This window comes from Oryctolagus cuniculus, chromosome 7, assembly GCF_964237555.1.
Source record: "Oryctolagus cuniculus chromosome 7, mOryCun1.1, whole genome shotgun sequence".
Classification (NCBI taxonomy): domain Eukaryota; kingdom Metazoa; phylum Chordata; class Mammalia; order Lagomorpha; family Leporidae; genus Oryctolagus; species Oryctolagus cuniculus.
In genome coordinates this window covers 144,748,484-144,767,558 of record NC_091438.1, presented here as the reverse complement: position 1 = coordinate 144,767,558, position 19,075 = coordinate 144,748,484, and the positions used below count along the sequence as shown (strand labels likewise).

The window sequence follows — 19,075 nt, the reverse complement described above, 5'->3', positions numbered from 1 at the left end:
TGTGTGTGTATGTGTGGTTTTGTTTACTCTTGGGCTCTGAAGCATAGAGACAAGAGGAGCAGTGAAGATAGAGATGTTAGAAGTACTTCTGCTTCACTGTGTACTTCCTCCTCATGTGGGATCTGTCCTTAGTGTGTTGTCCGATGTGAAGTAATGCTATAACTAGTACTGAAACAGTATTTTACTCTGTTTCTGTGTGGGTGCAAACTGATGAAATCTTTACTTAATAAATACTGAATCAATCTTCTGTATATAAAGATAATTGAAAATGAATCTTGATGTGAATGGAATGGGAGAGGGAGCAGGAGATGGGAGGGGTGCAAGTGGGAGGGAAGTTATGGGGGGGGATAGCCACTGTAATCCATAAACTGTACTTTGGAAATTTATATTTACTAAATAAAAGTTAAAAAAAAAAAAAAAAAAAAAGAAGTACTTCTGCTCTCCAAAGTTGAGAAAAGTGTTTCTTGGCCTTATTCTTGAGGGCTCAGTTGTTAGGTTTTCGGCTTAGTGTTTAGCTAGGAAGTGGGATCTGGAATACATTTAGCATGCATTGTCATAGTGAGCATGGATGGAGTGAAAGTGGTTTTTCTGGTAGTGGTTTTCTGTGAATGGACACTTTTATCTAAGAGTACTTGGTTCCCAGGTGCTTTTTTATAACTTCAAATACTTATTTATGGAATGATCTGACCATATTCTGAGAAAGGCCATACAGTCTGGCAAATAAGAGCTTGGGCTTTACAGCCAGAGTTTGTGGGTCTAAATCTTTCTTTTTGAATTTTTAAAATTTTTATTTCTTTTATGTGAACCAGAGAGAGAGACAGGGAGAGACAGGGATTTCCTATCTGCTGGTTTACTCCTCAGATGCCTACAACAGCCAGGGCTGGGCCAACGGTGAAGGCCAGACTTAATCCAGGTAGCCCACATAAGCGGTAAGAACGCAGCTACCTGAGCCAGCACCTGCTGCCCCCAAGGTTACACATTAGCAGGAAACTGAAGTTGGGAGCAGAGACTGAACTTGAACAAGGGAACGTAGGTGTCCCAGTTGCCGTCTCTCCTACTTACCTGCGAGGCAAATGCCTACCCAAGGTCTGCATCTTGGTTCTGCAGTAATTCTGCAGCAGTCAGTCACCTCACCTCTCTGTGCCTTAGTTTTTGCATCTGTAAAATGAACCTGAAATACTTAATTTACCAGGTGGTGATTAGTATTACTTAGGTTAATAGAGGCTGGTGTACTCTAGGCACTTCGTAAGTGTCAGCCATCATAGTCATCTCAGAGGCCGTAGGGACTGCTTCAGATCTGAAAGGTGTTAATAGCAATTGTTTGGGGCCAGCGCCGCGGCTCACTAGGCTAATCCTCCGCCTTGCGGCGCCGGCACACCGGGTTCTAGTCCCGGTCGGGGCGCCGGATTCTGTCCCGGTTGCCCCTCTTCCAGGCCAGCTCTCTGCTGTGGCCAGGGAGTGCAGTGGAGGATGGCCCAGGTGCTTGGGCCCTGCACCCCATGGGAGACCAGGAAAAGCACCTGGCTCCTGGCTCCTGCCATCGGATCAGCGCGGTGCGCCGGCCGCAGCGCGCCAGCCGCGGCGGCCATTGGAGGGTGAACCAACGGCAAAGGAAGACCTTTCTCTCTGTCTCTCTCTCTCACTGTCCACTCTGCCTGTCAAAAAAAAAAAAGCAACTGTTTGATAGTGGGCTGATTGTGGGAACATTTAACCGTAGTTCTAGCTCTGCCACTGCACGTGGGCAGTCACTCAGGCTCTAAAGGTTACTCTGCTGGGCACAGACATAAAATAGGCTACTCTGAAATCCAGGTAGCAAACCCTCCATTACAAATCCTGCTTCAGTTAGCAAATGGAAACTCAGCCAGACTTGCCCAGATAAATCTTTTGAAACTTTTGAATTTACAACCTGTCTCTTCAGTTACTCTGAATTGGGAGAAAATGGTTTCTGGATCTTTAAAAGAATAGGCCTTCGCTGAGATACAGTCCTAGTGGGGCGGGTCCTACAGGGTCCCTCAGTACTGGTGTTCAGGCTCTAAGATGAAGCACTCCTGTCAGATGGGGCTTCTGAGACTGCTGACTTGCATTTTAAAAGATTTATTTATTTTTAATTGAAAGGCAGTATTAAAGAAAAGGAGTGACAGAGAGCTCTTCCATCTTCTGGTTCACTCCCGAGTGGCTGCAGCTGCCAGGGCTGGGCCAGGCAAATCCAGGAACGTGGAACTCCATCTGCGTCTCCCACGTGGGTGCAGGGGCCCAAGCACTTCGGGCCGTCTTCTGCTGCTCTCCCAGGCACATTAGCAGGAAGCTGGATTGGAAGTAGAGCAGCCAGGACTTGAACCAGCATTCATGTGGGATGCCAGCGTCAGAGGCAGCGGCGTAACCTGCTGTGCCACAACTACAGCACTGATTGCCGACTTTGTCAACTAAGAACTGGGGGAGAGGTATCTGAATAAAGTTGTCACTTCTGGCTCTCTTCTCATTCACGCCCATTGCAGTCCTTTTCTGCCTCATGAGCTTCACTGGAATATGCTTTTTAACCCGATTCAGTCAGAAATCTGTAGTCACTTTGCATCGTCTGTGTCTCCAGTTAAATCTGGGTGAGGTGCTGTTGTGGCAAGAACCCACATCGGTGGGGTTCAGTGCTGTAAGTTGCTGCCCTTTGATAGAAATGTATTTGGTGTTTTTTCAGTCTTGAGAAGGCTCATGTGCAAATATGTTGCATGTATTCTGAGGGCTGGGGGTCCAGCAGCTTCTGATGTCACTTACTGAAGTGAAGGTGTTGGCAGCCTTTAGAGGGGAATTGTTCTTTTGAGAAGGATTGTTCCGGGGAAGCCCAAGAGCAAGGAACAATCCCAAGTACAGGCTTCTGCTATAGATTCATCCAAGTGGGTCATGTGCTCATGTGGGAAGTGAGCTGGTTGAGTTATTGGCATCTTGTGTTTTAAATTATTTTTTATTCCTCAGGTACTTGGATCAAGAAACAAAAAGTGGTTATTTGAAATTTTGGTTTGTTGCTGGATTTACCTAGCCAGGCTAGGAAACAGCCACATCTGGAGAAATGAGAAGCCAGATTCCTGTAAGGACCATCTTCTTTAAAAATAATAGGAGCCAGTATTGTGGCGTAGTGGGTAAAAACCACCACCTGCAGTGCTGGCATCCATGTGGGTGCTGGTTCGATTTCCGGCTGCTCCATTTCTGATCCAGCTTTCTGCTATGGCCTGGGAGAGCAGTGGAAGGTGGCCTAAGCCCATGGGCCCTTGCACCCTTATTGGAGACCCGGAAGAAGCTCCTGGCTTTAGATTATTGGCCCAGCTCCAGCCATTACAGCCAATTGGAGAGTGAACCAGTGAATGGAAGACATCTCTCTCTCTCTGCCTCTGCCTCTCTGTAAATCTAATTTTCAAATTTTTTTTATTTTTAAAAATTTAAAACATAATAATTTATTGGAAAGGTAGCATAATAAAGACACCCTCCATCCACTGGATCACTCTCAATTCCAGCGACAGTTCTAGGCCAGGCCAAAGCCAGGATCCAAGAACTCCATCAGGGTCACCTATCTGGGTGGCAGGAACTCAAGTACTTGCCGCATCATCTACTGTCTCCCAGGTTTATTAACAGGAAGCTGGCTTGGCAGTACAGAGTAGGGGGCCAGCATTGTGGCGTAGCAGGTTAAGCCCTCTGCCGGTGATATAAAGTCCAGTGTCTTTAAGCATCAGCATCTGATTGCCCAGTCATCAGAAATGATTGCTGTTTCTTCTCTTAACTCTCCTCACCTGATTCAGTAGGTTCTAGAGTGAGGCCTGAGAGCACATATTTCTTGATTTTTAAAATATTTTTAAATTTTACTTATTTGAAAGGCAGAGTTAGAGAGGGGGAGGGAGAGAGAGAGGTCTTCTGTCTGCTGGTTCATTCCCCAGATGGCGGCAGAGGCCAGGGTGAGCCAACCAAAGCCGGAAGCCAGGAGCTTCTTCAGGGTTGTCCACGTGTTTGCAGATGCTCCTCCACTTAGCCACCCTCTGCTGCTTTCCCAGGTGCATTAGCAGGGAGCTGGATCAGAAGTGGAGCAGCCAGGACTTGAACTGGTGCCAATGCAGTGCTATAGGCAGCAGCTTAAACCCTCTATGCCTTAATGCCAGCTCCAAGAATGTACGTTTCTAATAAATTCCAGGGGTGGCACTTTGAGAGCCTCTGCCTCATCGCTTCATCCGTTTGTCTGCCGTGCCCTGCACAGTTTCCCCAGGGCTTCATTTCCTTTTTCTGCTTGGAGACCTTTCTCTGTCCTCTTCCCTTGTCTCTACTGGGTCCTGTAACAGCTCCTGTTCATCTTGGAGGCTGTTTCCTCAGAAAACTTCCTAACCAAGCCTCAGGCTCAGCTTCTATGACGACTTCACTGACTGCCTGACTTTTATTTTTAAAAAAGATTTATTTATTTGAAAGGCAAAATGACAGAAAGGGAGAGACACAGAGAGATCTTCCATCGAAACCCAATTACTTGAGCAATCCCTTCTGCCTCCCAGGCCGGAGTAAACCAGAGGATAGAAGATGTGTCTTCTCTCTCCCTGTCACTCTGCCTTTTAAATAAGTAAATCTTTTTTAAAAAACTTAAAATACTTTCGACTGTAAGCTTTAAAGAACAGTTCAGTGTCTGAGTACCTGTACACGTTAGAAACAACCGTGGTGCCTCACCCAGTGGTCACCTGTGCCCTGCTTGACTCAGAGGAGCGCTGTCCTGTGTCTGAGGTTCCTTCACCCCGTGCTGACGGAGCATGTTGGCAGTGTTTCTACTCATTTAACTGGTAAGCTCCTAGAGGGCAAGCCCTCTGTGCTGCCAGCATTATCATATGATGCTCAAGACCACTAGTTGTCTACCCAGGCTGCGTGTTAAAATTTCCTGGGAGCACAGATTATCTTTAAAAATCAATGGCTGGGGGGCCGGCGCTATGGCGCAGCAGGTTAACGCCCTGGCCTAAAGTGCCAGCATCCCATATGAGCACCAGTTCCAGTACTGGCTGCTCCTCTTCACATCCAGCTCCCTGCTATGGCCTGGGATAGCAGTGGAGGATGGCCCAAGTGCTTGGGCCCTTGCACCCACATGGGAGATCTGGAGGAAGCTCCTGGCTCCTGGCTTTGGATCAGCGCAGCTCTGGCCATTGTGACCATCTGGGGAGTGAACCAGCAGATGGAAGACCTCTCTGTGTCTCTGCCTCTCTCTGTAACTCTTTCAAATAAATAAAATAAATCTTTTTTTAAAAAAATCAATGGCTGGGGCCCACACTGTGGCGTAGCAGGTTCAGCTGCTGCCTGTGGTGCCGGCATCCCATATGGGCACCAGTTCGAGATCTGGCTGCTCCACTTCCTGATCTAGCTCTCTGCTATGGCCTGGGAAAGCAGTAGAAGATTGCCCAAGTCCTTGGGCGCCTCAACCCACATGGGAGACCGGAAGAAGCTCCTGGATCCTGGCTTTGGATCATTGTAACTCCAGCCGTTGCGGTGTGAACCAGCAGATGGAAAACCTCTCTCTCTCTCTCTCTCTCTCTCTCTCTTTGGCTTTCAAATAAATAAATCTTAAAAAAAAAAAAAAAAAAAAAAATCAATGGCTAGCTGGGGCCAGCACTGTGGCATAGCAGGTAAAGCTGCCACCTCCAGTGCCAGCATCCTGTTTGGGTGCCGGTTCAAGTCCTGGCTGCTTTGCTTCAGATCCAGCTCTCTGCTATGGCCTGGGAAAGCAGTAGAAGATGACCCATGTCCTTGGGCCCCTGCACCCATGTAGGAGACCCAGAGGAAGCTCCTGGCCTCAGATCAGTGCAGTTCCAGCCATTGTAGCCATCTGGGGAGTGAACCAGCAGGGAGAAGATCTCTCTTGCTTTGCCTCTGCCTCTCTCTAACTCTGACTTTCAAATAAACAAATAAAATCTTTAAAAAAAAAAAAAAAAAAAAAAAGCAAGGGCCAGGGTGCAGAGTGCTGACTTGTTCCTTCAGCATTTGAAATGAAACTTTCCCAGATGACTGGCTTAGAACCCAGATAGAGAGCTTCTACTCTAGGCTGTGCCAGGGTCCTTTGCCGTAGTAAACTCTCAGCACCCGTACTTTTTGCCAGTGTTTATGTTAAGTGTGATTAAAGCTACTTAATTAATGCAGATTCAGTGAGGGCTACCTTGCTGTGTCTTGCCAATTGCCATCATAGTGCGTGGCATAGATAGGCTGCCACTCATTGAGTACGTGAACCTCCTCACACAAGAAGTGTATGCCTGACAGGACTGGTCGACCCTTTTACCAGGTGGTTGTTTTCACTGCCAGGGCAAGGCAGGTATCACAGACTCTGGGAACCCACATCGCATTTTAGAGGTTGACTTGCTTAATTTGTGCTTACTGACACAGGCACAAGCCTTAGGAAGAAGTGAAGACATGTACTGCTTCACCTTGCAGCACTGGTGAGCAGTGAGCAAATTTTTAGGTGTTCCATTAAGTTTTGTAGCTTTCTTCATTTGGGAGCAAATACAGAAAATTGGCATATGACTTTGATTATAGGCTTTTTTCAGAATGATGATGTTATATCTTTAACAGCTTCTTATTTAAGTGATTCATCCGGGTGGATGTGATTTCCTTGAAATAATGAATGCCTCCCCATTTTTTCTTGGGCACATTTGTAAATGTATATTTTGGTCTTGAAAGTGTATCTGGGCGCCGCGGCTCACTAGGCTAATCCTCCGCCTTGCAGCACCGGCACACCAGGTTCTAGTCCTGGTCAGGGCGCCGGATTCTGTCCTGGTTGCCCCTCTTCCAGGCCAGCTCTCTGCTGTGGCCCGGGAGTGCAGTGGAGGATGGCCCAGGTGCTTGGGCCCTTCACCCCATGGGAGACCAGGAGAAGTACCTATCTCCTGCCATCGGATCAGCGCGGTGCGCCGGCCGCGGTGGCCATTGGAGGGTGAACCAACGGCAAAGGAAGACCTTTCTCTCTGTTCTCTCTCTCTCACTGTCCACTCTGTCAAAAAAGAAAAGAAAAAAGAAAAGAAAGTGTATCTGGAATAGAATGATGGAAAATGGATTTGGAATTGAAAGCCCTGATCAGGAGAGGTTAGCTAGTGTTTCTCAGACCATAACATGCAATAAAAATTACCCAGAGAGTGGGGCCTGCGCCTGCAGTGTTGGTATCCCATATTCTCATATGGGTGTTGGTTCAAGTTCCTGCTGCTCCACTTTTTTTTTTTTTGACAGGCAGAGTTAGACAATGAGAGAGAGGCTGGCGCTGCGGCTCACTAGGATAATCCTCCGCCTGTGGCGCCTGTACTCCAGGTTCTAATCCCAGTCGGGGCGCCGGATTCTGTCCTGGTTGCTCCTCTTCAAGTCCAGCTCTCTGCCGTGGCCCGGGAGGGCAGTGGAGGATGGCCCAAGTGTTTGGGCCCTGCACCCGCATGGGAGACCAGGAGGAAGCACCTGGCTTCTGGCTTCGGATTGGTGCAGCGTGCTGGCCGCAACGCACCAGCCGTAGCGGCCACTTGGGGGATGAACCAACTGTCTAACTCTGTCTGCCAAAAAAAAAAAAAGAGAGACAGACAGAAAGTTCTTCCTTTCCGTTGGTTCACCCCCCAAAATGGCTGCTACAGCTGGCGTGCTGCGCCAATCTGAAGCCAGGAGCCAGGTGCTTCCTCCTGGTCTCCCATGCGGGTGCAGGGCCCAAGCACTTGGGCCATCCTCCACTGCCTTCCCGGGCCACAGCAGACAGCTGGCCCTGCTGCTCCACTTCTGATCCAGCTCCCTACTAACGCACCTAGGAAAGCAGTGGAGGATGGTCCAGGTGCTTTGGCCCCTGCACCCACATGGGAGACTCGGATACTCCTGGCTCCTGGCTTCTGCCTGGCTCGACCCTGGCTGCTAGGGCCATCTGGGGAGTGAACTGGTGGATGAAAGACTACTTTCTCTCTGCCTCTCCCTCTCTGTAACTCTGCCTTGCAAATAAGTAAATAAATCTTTTTTTTAAAAAATTACCTAGAGAGTAATTAAAACACAGATACTAAATTCTACCTGAGAAATTCTGATTTTGAGGCCGGCGCCGTGGCTAACTAGGCTAATCCTCCTCCTGTGGCGCCGGCATCTCATATGGGGGTTGGGTTCTAGTCCCAGTTGCTCCTCTTCCAGTCCAGCTCTCTGCTGTGGCCCGGGAAGCAGTGGAGGATGGCCCAAGTGCTTGGACCCTGCACCCGTGTGGGAGATCAGGAAGAAGCACCTGGCTTCTGGCTTCAGATCGGCACAGCACCAGATGTAGCAGCCATTTGGGGAGTGAACCAACAGAAGGAAGACCTTTCTCTCTGTCTCTCACTGTCTGTATCTCTTCCTGTCAAATAAATAAAAAATAAAACATTTTAAAAATAAAAAACACTCTGATTTCAGTAGATGTAGTAAGGTCAAACGCAAAAATTTGCATTCCTAATAGACTCTCATGGGGTACTGGTGCACTGCCAGTTCCAAAAGCCCCATGTGGGGCGCCAGTCTGTGGCAAAGCGGGTTAAGCTGCTGCCCACAATGTCAGCATCCCATATTAGAGTGCCTGCTGGAGTTCTGGCTGCTCCACTTGCAGTTCAGCCCCCTACTAATGCGCCTGGGAAAGCGGCAGATGATGACCTGAGGACTTGGGCCCCTGCCACCCACAGGGGAGACCTAGATGGAGTTCTAGCTCCTGACCTTAGCTTCTCTGAGCCATGGTTGTTAGAGCCATTTGGAAAGTGAATCAGCGGATGGAAGATCTTTCTCTGTCTCTTTCTCCATGTCACTCTGCCTTTCAAATTAAAAAAATAACTAAATCTTTAAAAAACAACAGCAAGGCCATAGGTGGAATAGCAGTGAGCTCAGCAGCCCCTTGGAAAGGGAAGAAAAATGTTTTCTGGACTAGGAAGCCACAGTGGTGACTTGAATAATAGTGGTGACTCATGCTGTCGTTTGACTCTTGGTGGTATTGAGGGCAAGCTGTAGGTACTGAGATGGAAAGAAGAGAAACTTGGAAGTGGTGCCTTGCAGTTGTGTCCTCAGTGTAGTTTGTTCCTGGATTTGGGCAGTCCTTGCTCTGCCAGTACCACCCTGGAAACTCTTCTGTATTGCTCATCACTGGATGCCATCATTAGTGATGATACTACGCTGCCTCAGAAATTGCATCTGGTCTCCCTTGTTTTTCCCCAGAACCTTTCTCTCAGGTCACTGTTACCTCTGACTTGGTGTCTTCCCACAGACACCTGACTGTTCTTTTTTCCTTCCAATTCTGTCTTTAGCGTAATCACCAGAGTGATAAAAAACAACCAACCAACCAACTTGGGGCCAGGTTAGACTGCAGCTTGAGACTCCCATATCCTGTATCAGAGTGCTGGTTCAAGTCCCGACTCTTCTGCTTCTGATCCACCATTCCTGCTAATGCAGCTGGGAGGGCAGCAGGTGATGGCCCAAACACTTAGGTTCCTGACACCCACATAGGAAACTTGGATGGAGCCCCTAGTTCCTGGCTTTCACCTGGCCCAGTCCTGGCTGTGGCAGGCATTTGAGGAGTGAATCAGTGGATAGAAGATTGATCTCTACTCTGCCACTCTGCCTTTCAAGTAAATAAATCTCTAAAATACAAAATAAAATGAATCTGGCCAAGTAACAGCGTGGCTTTAAAATCTCTGGCTACCTGTGGTTTATAGATTTAAGTTCAAGAGTGACACAGAGGTTCCTTTGTAATTTAGAGGAAGAATGAGTGTGTGTATTTTAATGTTGGTAAATTTCCTGTCCCTGGGGTAAAACCTGGTATGCATTTTTGTTTTTTAAGATTTATTTATTTGGAGGCCGGCACTGTGACGTAGTGGGTAAAGCTGCCGCCTCCAGTGCCAGCATCCTGTATGGGAGCCGGTTCAAGTTCTGGCTGCTCTGCTATGGCCTGGGAAAGCAGTAGAAGATGACCCAGGTCCTTGGGCCCCTGCACCCACGTAGGAGACCCAGAGGAAGCTCCTGGCTCCTGGCATCAGATCGGCACATCTCCGGCCATTGCAGCCAATTGAGGAATGAACCAGCAGGTGGAAGACCTCTCTCTGTCTCTGCCTCGCCGCCTCTGTGTAGCTCTGACTTTCAAATAAATAAATCTTTAAAAAAATAAAAAAAAAAAGATTTATTTATTTGAAAGAAAACAGAGAAAGGGAAGGAGAGGGAGAGATTAGAGATCTTCTATCTGCTGGTTTATTCCCCAAATGCCCGCAACAGCCCAGCTGGGCCAAGCCTAAGCCAGGAGCCAGGAACTCCATCTGGGTCTCCCACATGGATCCAGGAACTCGGGTGCTTTTGCCATCATTCTCTGCTTCCCAGGAGCATTATTAGCAGAGAGCTAGATCCAAAGCAGAGCAGCCAGGAGAAACTGGCAGTCCGATATGGGATCTGGGTTTCCCAAGCAGTGGTTTAGCCTGATTGTACCACAACACCAACCCTCTGCATGCTTAATTTAAATTTTATTTGAGAGGCAGAGACAGTTCCCGTTAGCTGGTTCACTCCTCAGATGCCTGCATCAGCCAGGGCTAGGCCATGCCAAAGCCAGGAGCCAAGAACTCAATCAAGGTTTCCCAGATGGGTGACAGGAACCCAATGTCTTGAACCATGGCCTGCTGCCTCCTGGGGTGTGGTACGCTTTTTGCTGTGGTGTTATATAGAAGCCAAATAGGCATTAGGTAAGAGTTGGACTTAAGGCTTGTAAGAGATTGTTTGAACTCTTAGATCCGTGATTCTAAATATGGCATTGCTATCCTCAAGGCTCCTTCTCTAGTTCATTAGTGCAATAGATAGATGTGTAACAGAAGAATATTTTATGCCTGAATGCTAAAATGACCACTACCAGTTTTGTTGAAGTCAATGATCCATTTATGTCAGCCATTAATGTGGAAAGACATGAAAGAAGTTTAGTATGAGCTTGTGGTGAGGTTGGAAAGGAAAAGTCCCACCTGAGTAGAGGCCAAGCAGGGGTGAGAATGGGGCACAGTATAGATGGTATCTGGGAGCTGGGTATGCAGGATGGGAAATAACTGGACAGAAAGATCACCAGTGTTGAGGACATACTGGGCTAAGTAAGCCACTTGGGTCTGATCTTACAGTCTTTTGGGTTGTGTTTTACAAAGTGATCCATTGGTGTGGGGTATCATTTGAAAAAGCAAGAGTCTGAAAGTAAGGGGAAAAGTTAAACTAATTCTGGCAGAAGGTGTAGAGTTTTATCCCTTCTGTCTCACTTGGTAGCTAGCCACTCAGTCCCACATGTAAGACTTGTAGGAATGAATTCATAGAACTATGAATAAGTGGATTCTGTGAGTAGAAGATTTAAAGATCTTGATTGATTGAGAAGAGGAGAAGAGAGAGGGGGAAATCTCACTGACAGAAGTGGGAAGATGAATAGGAGAAACTCATTTTTGAGAAGTTCCTGTTTTTCTTTTGTGGACTATGATACAGTGAGATGTCTAAGAACAAATGCCTAGTTACTCACTATTGAAGGTTTGTGTGTGGAGAGTCTGGGGGTGATTGTGTGGTATTTAAATGGTGGAGTAAAGCAGACCCCCTGGGATGTGGAGTATGGAGAAAGGAGCTGGATGGCCCCGAAAAAATGCCTTCAGTCCAGGTCGAAGCAGCCAACAGAGTTGGAGAGTTCAGAGGAGGACCAAGATTGCGTGATCTTTCTGGAAACCAAGGGATGACAGGCAGAGTAGACAGAGAGAGAGACAGAGAGAAAGGTCTTCCTTTGCCGTTGGTTCACCCTCCAATGGCCACCGCGGCCGGCGCACCGTGCTGATCCGATGGCAGGAGCCAGGTACCTATCCTGGTCTCCTATGGGGTGCAGGGCCCAAGCACTTGGGCCATCCTCCACTGCACTCCCGGGCCACAGCAGAGAGCTGGCCTGGAAGAGGGGCAACCGGGACAGAATCCGGCGCCCCAACCGGGACTAGAACCCGGTGTGCCGGCGCCACAAGGCGGAGGATTAGCCTAGTGAGCCGCGGCGCCGGCTAAAATATTTTTTTAAAGATTTATTTATTTGAAAGGCAGAGTTACACAGAGAGAGATCTTCCGTCCACTGGTTCACTCCCCAAATGACTGCAATGACTAGGGCTGGCCAGGCCAAAGTCAGGAGCCTGGAGCTTCTTCTGGTTCTCCCAAATAGGTGCAGGGGCCCAGGGACTTGGGCCATCTTCTGCCTTCCGAGGCCTATTAGCAGGGAGCTGGATCAGAAGTAGAGCAGCTGGGACTCCTATCGGCACCCACAGGGATGCAGGTACTGCAGACAGCAATTTTTAATCTGTTGCGCCACAGCGCCAACCCCATGGATTAGGATTTTTAATGCCTTAAATTATCCATATTATTTTATCTCTTGGGTTTTGAAGCCAATCTTTAGATTTCACTCAAAGGCAGGCATCTGGCACAGTGATTAAGATGCCTTTTGGTGTGCCCACAACCCCTATCAGAGTGCCTGTGTTCGAGTTCCCACTTAGCTTTGATTCCAGTTTCCTATTAATGCACACCTTGGGAGGCAGCAGATGATGACTCCAGTAGTTGGGTTCCTGCCACTTGTTTGGGAGACCTTGACTCAGTTCCAGGTTCCTGACTTTGGCCTGGTCCAACATAAGCTGTGGTCATTTGGGGAACCAGTGGATGAAAAATCTATTTCTGCCTTTCAAAAAAAAATTTTTTTAAGATTTCACTTAATAATATAGTAGCTATTTACTTCTGTGATATTCTCAGATGTTACAAATTTGGATTACAGTGAAAGAGGAAATGGGAAGAGGGAATTATGCTGTTCCTAAAGAATCCTAATATGTTAGGAAGCAAGGCAATCTTACTGGCCAGGAAACAAGCCACAGTTAACACCAGTCCTCCTGGGAGGTCAGGAGTTGAAAAGTACTGAGCATGCACTCCTGTTTTACATATTAAAAAGTCAGCTGCGCGCCTCCTTCCCTTACCCCTGCAGTGATGTGGCCCAGTGGTGTAAGCTACCGCCTTTGACAGCATCATCCCACATTAGCACTGGTTTCAGCTGTAACACTTCCTATCTTGCTCCATGCTGTTGTTCCCCAGGAAAGCAGCAGAAGGTAGCCCTCCACCCACGTAGAGACCCAGAATGTTCCTGGCTTGTGGCTTATGTCTGGTCCAGTCCAGGTTGTGGCCATTTGAGGAGTGAACCAGCAGATGGAGAATCTCTCTGTGTTCTGTGCCTTTCTTCTTAGATTTCAGTGTCCTGGTGACGTTAGCTAACTTTAATCAGATCCTGTTCCTCAAAATGTGGTTCACTGTCCAGCAGCTCCAGCAATACCTAAGAGCTTGCTGGAAATGAAGATTTTTTTTTTTTTTTTTTTTTTTTTGACAGGCAGAGTGGACAGTGAGAGAGAGATAGAGAGAAAGGTCTTCCTTTGCTGTTGGTTCACCCCCTCAATGGCCGCCGCGGCCAGTGCGCTGCAGCCGGCGCACCACGCTGATCCGAAGCCAGGAGCCAGGTGCTTCTCCTGGTCTCCCATGCGGGTACAGGGCCCAAGAATCTGGGCCACAGCAGAGAGCTGGCCTGGAAGAGGGGCAACTGGGACAAAATCTGGCACCCTGACCGGGACTAGAACCTGGTATGCCGGTGCCGCAGGCGGAGGATTAGCCTATTGAGCCGCGGCGCTGGCCGAAAAATGAAGATTCTTAGGCCCAGTTGTCCATCTATTTGCATGTGATTCTGTTAACAAAATCCCTGGGTGATTCATATGTGTAATAGTGTCAGAGCATACAGTTAAATGTTCAGAGGTAAGAGTAAAATTTTTCAAAGGAAATATAAAGCTTGGACTATTAGAATGGAATAATTCTCTGGAAAACTTCACCTTAGCTTCAAAAACCAGCAGAAGGGCAGGCATTTGGCCCACCAGGTAAGATGCGATATGGGATACCTGCAAACATATCAGAGTGCCTGGGTTCCGATCTCATCTGTATTTCCAATTCCAGCTTCCTGGTGATGCATACCATGTGAGACAGCAAATGATGGCTTGGAATACTTGGCTCTCTGACACCACCTAGGAGACCCAGATTAAATTCCAGGCTCCTGGCATTGACCTGGCTCAGCCCTGGCTGTGGAACCATTTGGGGAGTGAACCGGTGGATAGAAGATCTCTGTGTCTCTGCCATTCAAATAAATAAAAATTAATTTTGAAAATTGGACTTAAAAAAAAAAAACTGGGGCTGGCGTTGTAGCATAGTAGGTAAAACTGCCGGCTGTGACACTGGCATCCAACATGGGCGCCAGTTCATTACCCAGCTGTTCTGCTTTTGATCCAGTTCCCTGCTAATGGCCTGAGAAAAGCAGCAGAAGATGGCCCAGGTTCTTGGGTACCTGCCACCCACATGGGAAGCCCTCGTGGGGCTCTTGGTTCCTGGCTTCTGCCTGACTCAGCCCCAGTTTGGGGAGTGAACCAGCAGATGGAAATTATTTCTTTCTAACTCTAATTCTAACTTTCAAATTAATTAATTTATATTTTAAAAGAGGCTGAAATATGCCTCATTTTTTCATGCTGGCATATCATTTTACTGGTACGTTAGCTGAGCACTTGAGCCTGCTTCTGTCGTTGCCCAGGACAAGTAGTTATTTGGTAAATATATGAATATTTGAGTATGAATAGCTCCTGGTTTCTTGCTACCTAGCTGAGCTTGGGGACCAGCTTTTTGTTGTCTAGGTTTATTGGGGGAGTGACAGGATGCCTCTGAATGCTTTAAAAAGCCAGAATGTTTGAAGGATTTTAATCTTAAACTATTTCTTTTCTCTTTTGTCCATTTTATGATAGGAGAGAGGGCCATTAGTTATTGCCTAGGTTTTTGATGTTTTATTTTCAAAGCACTAACAGAAATGCCACTAGCAATTTCAGTGGCCAGAGAAGTCAGGCCACTCTGAGGTTGGTGACCTGTTCTCTTTATGTCTGTGACCATGTATCTGTGCTTGCTTCCCTTGAACTGGTGCCCAGGTGCTCTCACATTCTCGAAAAGGAAATCCCCACCCCCTCTGTCATATCTACCCAGATTGCTCAGAGCAGTGTGTACCCCAGGCGTGTAGCTGTCCCTTCTCTAGAACACTGGTTCTCTAGCAGGGCTGGCCAATGCGCTTCTCCATCTGAATCACACTGCTCCAGCTCTGACACTGCCTAGTGCCTGCTGGAGGCTGCTGCTTGCAGCGGATGACGGTATGCTTGTTCCTGGGCCCATTTCCTGTTTCTATTCTAGTCACTGGGAGCTCAGCTCTGCTTCCTGCCTGTGTGTCTCACACAGATTCCTCTTGCTGGAACCTTTTGTTTTCTGAACAGCTTCAGACTGAAAAGCAGATGAGCAGTACTTCTAGTATGGTGGCTCCTGGAGTCAGCTGGTCCTACTGAGTGCTAGCTGGAAGTGCCTTTCCCACAAGCACACCGTGAGAACTGGACCATGTGTTTCAGGTTCTTCCCAGACTGCTTCAAGAAGCTGTGGACCAGAAATGGATTTAAGAAGCCAAGTGGAGCTAAACTTAGTCTTCCTCACTCACTAGCCACACAGGATCTGGTATACCCTGGTCCTTCTGCACCTGGAGTTTATAAACATATTTCCTGCTGCTGAGGGAGGTAGTTGTGCCCTGTCGAACCAAGCCTCCCTGAAGTATAAATGGTGCTTATTTTGGGTTGGTCAGGTAATGCCACTCTCAGCAGAAGAGCAGCCTACAGAGAACATCAGGATGGAAAAGAAGCACGTGCTGACTCACCCTTCCATCCTGTGGGAGCGATTCACCCCCTCTCCCCCCAGAGCTTCAGAGGGAGATTATAAAAAGGAAGAAATGAAGACGATTGTTCTGGACAAATGTGTTTAAAGGTTTAAGGACCCCTCTTGCCCATCTGCCCCCAGAAAAGCATTAGCGTAGAAAAGAATATACTTTGTGGATAAATCTGTTCTTCACACTACTCTTGGGATTATCTGATGTTTCTGTACTGAACCCAGGCTAGGTATGTTTTATAAAGAGGCTTTAATATATGGAATTTGCACTTAAAACATTATTGGAAGGATTGAGGGAGCATATTTTAGCCTTGGCCTCCAGGAATAGGACCCAGATTTGATTTACAGGGAAGCTCCTATCTCTGAGCCACTACTGGATTACATACTCTCAAGTTATCCCTTAATATGACCCAAAGATCAGTAAGATGGAATCAAGAAGCAGTTGCTGCTGTCAGAAACAGCACCAGGTTAAGTGAGGAATGGGCTAAAATGTTATTGTGGGAACAAATGATGGAGACAAATATGATATGTGCCATATTTTGATATCTTGAGAGTTATGGAAACTGAATTGCATATGGAATGGAATCTTTAGCTTTTTAACCTCTACAATTAGAAAAAAGTAGAATGAAGACAATATGAGCCAGTCCAACAGAATATTCACCACACTATCACCACCTGTTTCCTGTCTCTTCTACCTCTCACTTTACGTATGAAGAACCTAATGCCCATAAAGGGTAAGGGACTTGCCCGGGGTTCCCTGACTTCCAATCCAGTGCTTTTACTATTACCAACTTCCACAAGGAACAGCAAAAAGATCCCTTCAGAGAAGGAAGAACAGCATAATCAGAAAAATACTTTGCCTTCCATAGTCTGGTCTCTTTGGAGAAAGAAAAGGAGGAGGTATGAAGGGATATGTGGTTCAGATTACTAAACAAAATTAGTGATGCTATGGCTTCTGGACTTAGATCTGTTCCCCCGAGAGGATGTAAGAAGCATTTACAATGAGAGGAAGACTCAAAAACTAATCTCCTGACATTTTTTAGTCAACATATTTGAACTCACTTACTTTAGTGACAGTGGCTTACCTCCACTCACTCCCTTTCCTGTTGGTGCCTTTATAACCTTCTGTTGAGCAGATTAGATTACTCCAGCAAGGTACATTCTCTGGCTTCCGTTATTGTCCTGTTTAAAAACAAAAAATTAAATACACATACACAAAATCAGATAATCAGCCTCCAGATACAAGGGGCCTTCAGAAAACTTGGGGAAAATGTATATTAGGAAAAACAATGCATGGATTTCAAGAATTTTTTTGCACCGAAATAAGCTTACTTTTTAATTCCATGTTCTACAAACTTTTAAAGTGCCTATGCATATGGTTTCTTGTCTGTTTCTTGTCTATCCTTGGGGGACTTGAGTCTTTGGAACAGGAAGGAAGCCAGGTCCACCTGAAAAGGCTGCCTTTGCAAAAACCAGTAGGGCCCTGTAAACCAAGGTGAGAATCTGTTCTTTCAAACTTGTTCCAGAGGAGAGGACCCGTTAGGTGTGGAGTTATGTTAACATACCTGATAAATCAAGTATGTGGTTAGCTCTGTTGTCTTTTTCTCATGTTTCTAAGATAGTTGGTGTTTTACCTGAAAGCTTCACTGAAGTTGGTACATGTTCTAGTTCCGTTTCTTTGGGAACTAGTACTTGATCTTCCCTTGATCCATCTAATGTGAAGTAAACCTGTTCCATCTTCTCCACCTGGTATCAGCATAGAATTGGCTAGTATTGTGACATAATCTCTTACTGTGAGGTGGAACTTAACTCTAAGGTGCTACCTTCCTTTCATTTGGCCTTTCTCAAGGAAGCTAACAAGCCTTGCCTTGCTGAAGGTGGGAGCTAGGGATTGAAGGAATGAGCATGGGAGTCAGCAAACCTGTCCCTAAGACCAGCCAGCCTCAGTGTGGGAGGAAGAGTGTTTACTGAGAGGAGTAAAGGTAATTTCCTTACATTTTGGTGGAAGTAGGGGAGAAAACAACATTCAGAGGCAATGTTACCAAAAATATCCCTTTCCCTTCATATTCTTCCTCCAGAGCTTATGTATGGTTTCCCTGTGTTCAGAGCTGTTCTTGTGGTTTTAAAGACTTTTGGGATTGGTGGCTGTCTTTTCTGGCTTATGATTCTATCCATTCTCCACTCATATCTATTCCATCTAAATATTTTAATTTTGCTAGACCAGTAGGCCATGGTAGGGAAAGACCATTGGCAGATACCAACGTAGAACTATTAAGCTACAAAATCAGGCCGGCGCCGCGGCTCACTAGGCTAATCCTCCGCCTAGCGGCGCCGGCACACCGGGTTCTAGTCCCGGTCGGGGCGCCGGATTCTGTCCCGGTTGCCCCTCTTCCAGGCCAGCCCTCTGCTGTGGCCAGGGAGTGCAGTGGAGGATGGCCCAGGTGCTTGGGCCCTGCACCCCATGGGAGACCAGGAAAAGTACCTGGCTCCTGGCTCCTGCCATCGGATCAGCGCGGTGCGCCGGCCGCAGCGCGCAGGCCGCGGCGGCCATTGGAGGGTGAACCAACGGCAAAGGAAGACCTTTCTCTCTGTCTCTCTCTCTCTCACTGTCCACTCTGCCTGTCAAAAAATAAAAAAAAATAAATAAATAAAATAAAATAAAATAAGCTACAAAATCAAGGAGCTGTCAGGCCCCTAGATCTAAGCTATGTTCAACACAGTGCCAGTGTTGCTTTCTTTACTTGTCTTTGCTTGCTTTCTCATTGCCGTAATCCTCAGGGGCAACCAGGCTTGCTATAGATATGAGAAACAGATGACGTAGAATCCTAAGGCAATGCTGCCTTCCTATTACCCTTATACCCAGCATGCTGCTTGCTTTCCTGTGTCCTGTCCTCTCACAATCCCCTTTGCTACCCTCCTTGTTCAGGTTCTAGGATTACAGCTGATTATATTCATCATGAAACACACTCTGTGTGTTTGGCCTTTCTAATGGGGAATACTTGATTTTGAGGAAATGGATGGTTCCTAAATTCTTTACCTCCTCTAACTTTATAGAGCTCTTGTTTCCTGCTGGGATTAGAACAGCCCCATTCCATAAATATGCACTGCTCTTGGCTGCTCTAACTCAGGCCCAGCTCTGACCCAGTTTCATTTTTTTTTTTTTTCCAGATTTGAGTCTGTTAACTAGTGACCCTCAAAAATCTGTATATTTTTGGCCAAGAGGTGGTTACTGACTGGATAAGACATTCTCTGGCCCAAGTGAGAACCTTCAGATGGGGGCAGGGTATATGTACAGGGGGGCTGGTCATTTATGCAGGCCTCATGAGGACTG

General features: G+C 47.1%; 1 protein-coding gene and 1 long non-coding RNA gene across 6 annotated transcripts in view; one reads left to right on the top strand and one right to left on the bottom strand.

The window, feature by feature from the left end:
• Positions 1–19,075, top strand: part of ARID1A (AT-rich interaction domain 1A) — a 90,848-nt gene that overhangs the window by 42,187 nt on the left and 29,586 nt on the right. The window lies entirely within an intron of this gene.
• Positions 5,928–17,520, bottom strand: LOC103350326 (uncharacterized). 3 transcript variants are annotated; one of them, XR_011390826.1, is made up of 5 exons: positions 17,310–17,470; positions 17,077–17,227; positions 16,830–16,926; positions 7,699–15,462; positions 5,928–7,350 (listed from the first exon to the last, which is right to left on the bottom strand). It is a non-coding gene; the product is annotated as an uncharacterized lncRNA (long non-coding RNA). The 3 variants fall into 3 exon arrangements; XR_011390825.1 differs by having other exon boundaries at positions 5,928–15,462; positions 17,310–17,464; XR_011390827.1 differs by lacking the exon at positions 17,077–17,227 and having other exon boundaries at positions 5,928–15,462; positions 17,379–17,520.